Genomic DNA, 6,927 nt, shown 5'->3' with positions numbered 1-6,927 from the left:
ATATTTTATTTAATTGGTTTAAGTCATGAATTAAACATAAATCATGAATAAATCCTAATTAAATATTTTTAACCCCTTGGTCTAATTTGGGTAAAATATATACAAATATTTTATCCTCAAAATATTTTGGAATTTTGGAAATTTTCCTTAATTAATGTTTAATTATCACAATAATTAATCCTTAATTAGGTTTTAATTCATTCTTTCAAGTTATTTTGAAAATAGAAATCTAAAATATTATTTTAATATTATTAAACATAATAATATTATTTTTCAAATAGGGTAAGTCAAATTTTAATGTTTACAGTAGGAAAAATATATAACCGCGACTTAAGACTTGGGATAAATATTATGTTGTTATAAGTGCTATGCTTGGTACAAGTGGATTTGGATGGGATTGGGATAGAAAAGTGGTGAAAGTGGATCATGAAGAAGTTTGGACAGCTTATGTCAAGATATATTAGTTTATGTTGCTTGAATTCTTATTTTAAGATAACACTTTTCATATATATATATAATATATATATATATATATATATATTTGTGAGGCACACCCAGATGCGAGTCATTATAGAAGTAATTTGTTGAGAATTGAGAAGATTTTTCAATTATTTGTGGACAATATAAAGCTAATGGAAGTAAAGTTGAAACGATTGATGACGGCGCAATAGATATCTTTGAAGATATAAAGAGTTGTTCAAAATTAAATAAATAATCAACTAGTGTAGAACGACCTTCTAAGAGAACTCATCATAATGATACGGCCACTACAATATCTAAGATGGCTGACGTGGTTGGTAAGGCATACAATGTTGACAAGATAAGTGCTCAACAAGTTTTTGCTGAAATATCAAAAATTTCAGACTTAGAAGACACAATTTCTACAAACTGTTGATGTACTCACAACAAACGACATAAAGTACAAAGTGTTTATAACAATCCCTGAGCGTATGAGGCGTGCATGGATTTTGTTACAAATAAAGAAGTGATCATCAAGATATGAGATTTTCAATTTCTTATTTTGTGGGCTTTTACGTGTTTCCTTTGTTATTAAGATTGTTTTTACCTCATATATGAGTAGGGAGATACTTGAAACTTATTACATACAAAATTATAAACTTTTCTCTGTTATTTTAATCTTCTATTAAAATATTATTATAACTTGTTTGATGTTATGCTATTTTTTAGTAAAAAAAAAATGTCTTGCTAAAAAATTGTTTAAATAAGTTATTTTTTTTGTTAGAAATTTTATTTAAAATTATTGATATAAAGTTACTTTTAATTATTTGTCAAAATTATGTTTATAAAATAATTTCTTCCAAACAAAAGAATTGGAATTGAATTACAATTTTATAGTTTTCCCAAACATAGGAATTGAATTGTAATTTAATGTCAATTCTCATTTAATTGAAATTAGAATTCCAATGCCAATTCCAATTACACCCATCCAAAGGAATTGGAATTAGAATTGAAGGGGTCAATTCCAATTCTGATGTTTGTTTAAAGACTTAAATATAGGAATTGGATTTAGAATTAAAATCCGATGGAATTATAAACAATGTATTTATTACCTTTTGAATTCTTGTCAAATTAGGTAAGAATTCAAATTTCAACAAACAGACCATACCCATTTTTCCTTCACATCTCTCTCCCTCCCCATTTTCCAGTCGTATCATTTTTTCCCATTCTTCTCTTCTCTTCTCTTCTCTTCTCTTCTCTCACTTACGGCGATGATCTCTCACTGGTTTCAACATCAAGTATCTATAATATATATCTTTTTAATGCTCATTGAAAATACTTTCTATTTTTTTTTCTGAATCTGAATGCATTTAGATATTTCTTTAGTTGAGTTTTATTCAATTGATAGTATTATTCTTTCGTCAATACACAAATCATATGAAAATTTGTGGAAAACCTGAATTGACGATATGAACATGCAAATGGATCAGCAGTCAGCAAAAGATGTTGAACAGAAGAATAACGAATAACCGATATAATTCTGATCAGTCTTCCAAGGGGAGCTGCTGATTACTGTAAATCCCATCTCCTCGGAAAGTTTTCTTATTTATGTACAAATTCAAATATTTATTTAGAAACTAATGAGAGATTCAAATATTTATTTAGAAACTAACGAGAACATTTGTGTACTTTTTCTTTATGAAATTCTACTACGTTTTTCACTTCACGACGGAGTTCTATTTTGTTTGAGTTCGGGTAAACTTTATGCAATTATTATTTTTCCTTGTTAATTGAGTGAATAATACAATATTTGCAAAAGATCTTATAGTAACTGAGAAAAAGATATTTGATCCTAATGATAGGATTCTGCTATTTTTATTTTGCAATAGAGTTTTTTTTATTCACATCCTCAATTTTGAAAATGAACTTATTTTATTTAGTATGACTTATTTGATTTTATTATTACCCAAACACAAAATGAAAGAATCTTCAACTTAGTTTTGTTGAGAACATAATTTGTATAATAATAAAGACAATAAAACAATTTAGTATCACTAAGTTCTGTTTTTTAATTTTTTAGAATTTCAAATAAACATTTTTATTTAAAATATTTTGTTGATAAACCGGTTGATAAAAAAGTAGACATTAGTATCCAAAAATGTCAAAATTAATTTTAAAGGAATATTACTTTAAAATATAAATGATCTTGCAATTTTTAAAAGGTATGTTGTATATGTTATCTTTCTAAAACTTTATTTTATTCTGATGAGTAAACATACTATTTTTAAAGTAAAATATGTAAAGATTTGAAAAGAGTCTAGTTGTTATAAACAAATTATGTTCCATTATTAATATTAAAAAAATTAATATTGGTTTTATATTATGTTATAACCATTGTACAAAATTAATAAGAGCCGAGCAAACTTATATTATTTTGTAAATGTCTAATTCTTGCTTCAATTAAAATTATCAACCAAAAGTTAGCATGTACAATTAATATAAAAAAATCTTTTTAGTAAGACATGCATGAATTAATTCAAAATATTTACTGCAATTAGTAATTCTTTTTTTTAGTATTTCTAAAATTTTAGGGAAATAAATTACTGATAAAATGGTTTCATTTAACATTAGAGACAAAGTCTAACTTATTTTTTTAATTTATAGACCACTCACCATAACTAACAAACGGGGAATATCTTCCTAAGATTACAGTGTGGTCCTTTGACAATAAAAAATAAAAGAGAAAATTTGCCTATCCTTTTAAATATGTTATGATATTAGACAAAATATATATATATATATATATATATATATATATATATATATATATATATATATATATATATATATATATATATATATATATGCAAAATGAAAAGACATTATAGCCTTTTAAACATAATTACAAAAGTTGAGGTGAAATCGAAAGGAAAATAGAGAAGATAGCGTGAATGATGAGCAAACTAAATAATGGATCTCTTATATATTCAAAGCTAAATCAAGGGAAGGACAACAAAAGAGATAAAGAATACAATGCAGTAATATTCTATTGTACTCTCAAATCAACTAGGGCATTTTCGTCCAAAAACAATAAAAGGGGTCACTAGCGCTATTTAAATTATTCACCCTCACTTCCCACATTTCACCCTATTTTTAGGGTCATCTGTTCAAATTTCCCAACAATGCTTCTTATTTCTCACACCGCCATCATGAGATCTGAAGAAACTTTCGAGGAGAGAGTAATGGAGACAAACATTATTGTCATCACATTCGGTAAAGTTTTTTTTCCTTTTAGATGATAACAACTTGTTTCATTTGTCTTCTCTTAAGAAGTAATGGGTGTTTGTTATAAATGAACTTCAGCGATTCTGATTTTAAGTTCAGTTTTTGCGTTATTACCTGAGAATGAAATTAAGAATAGTTCTAATGTAAAAGTTCTTTGAATTTACAGTCAACTAGATTGTTGTTGGATAATAAACTTATAGTAGGATTGTTTGATGTCGATTCTTATGGACAACTGATTCCCCCCACACAATGATGAAACTTCCGGAAAAACCTGAAGTGATTCAAAAGAGGTTTAAGGTTTTGTGCAATTGAGAAAACAATAAAATGAATATTAGATTTTAGGAGGTTCAACCCACAATAACAATGCATATATCCACTATGGTCTTTCATTCTATAGAATTCAATGGTTCAAGTAACTATACCTTACAATGTTAATGGGATTTCTGAATGAGTGAAAATATGATGCAATTGTATGGTTTCTGTTTGCAGAATTTCAACTCTTTAAATTACTTTTCTTACTCTCAAATCCTAAATGGAATAGAGAAGGAAAGAGAAAAGAAAAGGGAAACAAAAGCCCAATGTAGTAGACATGCACCCTGGAACTAGTGAAGTATCTATTTGAAATATACTGCAATTATCAGGTTATAAAACTAAATTTTAGTTGACAAAATTTGAAACGATTTGAAGTATTCATGCCTTTTGTGAATACTGTCATCACAAAAGGAACCCTTTTCTTAGCTTGGAAGGTAGAAGCAATTGAGAGTTAGTCTTAAAACTTGTAGTTATGGATTGTGTCTCATATAGGACATGAGTTACTTCAAATGCTCACAATGCATGCAATTAACTGTCACGTATCTTTGGACTTATAAGAAAGGCTGATAAGATGAGTACTGGACCATTTCTTGGTGAGGCGCAAAGAAAATTACAGTTAGTTTATTAGCGTTGGTAAAGTTACATAACAAGTTCTTAGTTTGCACTTCAAATGGTTACTTGCATATCAAATGGTTCCAAGGAACTTCAAATTTGCACTTAATTCTGGGTGAATAGATTAAAGGCTACTTGTCATAAACCTTTTATTTATAATCTTTCAGATATCGTTATGACAAATTCTTCCAAGTTTCCAAAACTTATACACATAATAGGCTTACTTGAAGAACTCTCCAGAAATCGAACTCAACTAGAGATAAACTTTTGAATATAGAATTGTGTGAGAATGCAACTTAGTGATCTAATATTGTGTTAGTTACTCATTTGACTTAAATTTTCTCAATAAGAGATTGAGTTTGTTTGAATATGTTTTAATGGAACCAATTATATTTATTTTTTTATCATTTTTTTTCTTATTGGTATAGATATTTGTTAAGGTTTTTGTTTTCTGGGTATTTTTTGTTTTATTTTTATAATTTGTTTAGAGAAGCATATTATAATTGGTAGATTAAGAGATAAAAAACTGTAATATATAACTAAATGATGTTATTAGCAATAGATAAAAGGGATAGCAAAAATAATTGTAATTTATTTTTACAAACACAACAGATTAAAGGTTAGAGAAAACATAAAACTCTATAACAACAAAAGTTTTTAAACCAATTTTTACTAATGACTTAAATAGTTTTGATAAATTTAATTGCTTCTACAAAGATTGTTGTGACATTAAAATATTGTATTTAAAATAAGATGAAGAGTAGGTAGGTAGGTGGTGTGGGTTTTATGTGAATTGTGAGAGTTTATTTAATACATCATTCATCGTAATTTGTTATTCTTCAAAATAAAACAAGATTAATAAATACTTAATTGACTTAATTACCTAGATATACTTATAACTCTTCTAGTTTCCCTCGCCAATCCATGATGTGTGCCTTAGTCTAGCAAATGAAGGTAATTGGATCCTCTAGTTGCAATGAGAACCACCATTAAGTAAACACTAGATATTAAAGTTAAAAATTGCAATAAAAGTATAAAAAATGTATTTCTAACTCATAAAATATACAAACTCATTATTATATTACTTCTAATCTAAATTGATTGAATAAAGAATAAATAGAAAATTACATTTATATAATTTTGTAATAATTTCCAGAATTAATATTCTTAATGAACCTCTATTATATTTTAGAAGATTGAGTAAAAAATATTTAATTTCCTTTAAATGTAACAACATATTAAATTGTTATGAAAATTATTGTGTTTAATTTAATATATAAATTAAACATAAAAATGTATTGTTCAATAATAGGTAAAACTAATATATTTTAGAAATATTTTAACATTATTAAAAGAGAGAAACTTTAAGAACTTAAAGAATGGTAGGGGCCGCGCGAACGCAGGCCCCCTAAGCAACAAATTATGACGTAGATTCAACCACAATGGGCTGATCTTAAGTAAGCACCCTTTCTATGTGCAATGAAAGTCACTGACCTAGGCCATGAACCTTCTTGATCGCCCAAAGACCCCGTCCAGGTAAGTAAGTAATTCTCTAGCCAGGCCCATTAATTTATATTAATGTGCATTACGAACAGTTCTTTTATCTCTCGATGTGGGAACAAAATACCGTAATAATGCTTCTTGTTTCTCACATCTCCATCACGAGATTAGAAGAAGGGAGAAAAAGCTATGACGTTGCTGCTGGTTCAGAAGCTTTTGAGGAGAGAGAGTAATGGAGACAGAGATTATTGTCATCACGTCGGTAAATATTTTTTACTTTCTTTGAGAAGATAACAACATAATAAACTTGTCTTTTTCTAATAAGTAATCGGCATTTGTTAAAAAAAAAAGAACTTCAGTGATACTCTTTGAATTTGCAGTCAACTAGACTGTTGTTGGATAATAAACTTATAGTACTAGGATTGTTTGCTGACGATTCTTATGGACAGTCAATTCCCCCACAAAGATGAAACTTCCGGAAAAACCTGAAGTGATTCAGAAAAGGTTTAAGGTTTTGTGCAATTGGGAATACAATAAAAGAATGAATATTAGATTTGCAGGAGGTTCAACCCACAATAACAATGCATATATCCACCTTGGTCTTTCATTCTATAGAATCCAATGGTTCAAGTAACTCTACCTTACAATGTTCATGGGATTTCTAAATGAGTGAAAATATGATGCAATTGTATGGTTTCTGTTTGCAGAATCTCAACTCTTTAAATTACTCTTCTTACTCTCAAATCCTGAATGGAATAG

General features: G+C 27.7%; 1 non-coding gene across 1 annotated transcript; it reads right to left on the bottom strand.

Annotated features, from left to right (window-relative positions):
- Positions 1-6,050: 6,050 nt before the first annotated feature.
- On the bottom strand, positions 6,051-6,212 carry LOC124922932. Its single transcript, XR_007097978.1, has one exon. It is a non-coding gene; the product is annotated as a U1 spliceosomal RNA (small nuclear RNA).
- Between the last annotated feature and the right edge of the window lie 715 nt (positions 6,213-6,927).

This window comes from Impatiens glandulifera, chromosome 1 (assembly GCF_907164915.1).
Source record: "Impatiens glandulifera chromosome 1, dImpGla2.1, whole genome shotgun sequence".
NCBI classification, from domain to species: Eukaryota; Viridiplantae; Streptophyta; class Magnoliopsida; order Ericales; family Balsaminaceae; genus Impatiens; species Impatiens glandulifera.
This window is presented reverse-complemented; position numbering and strand designations above follow the sequence as displayed.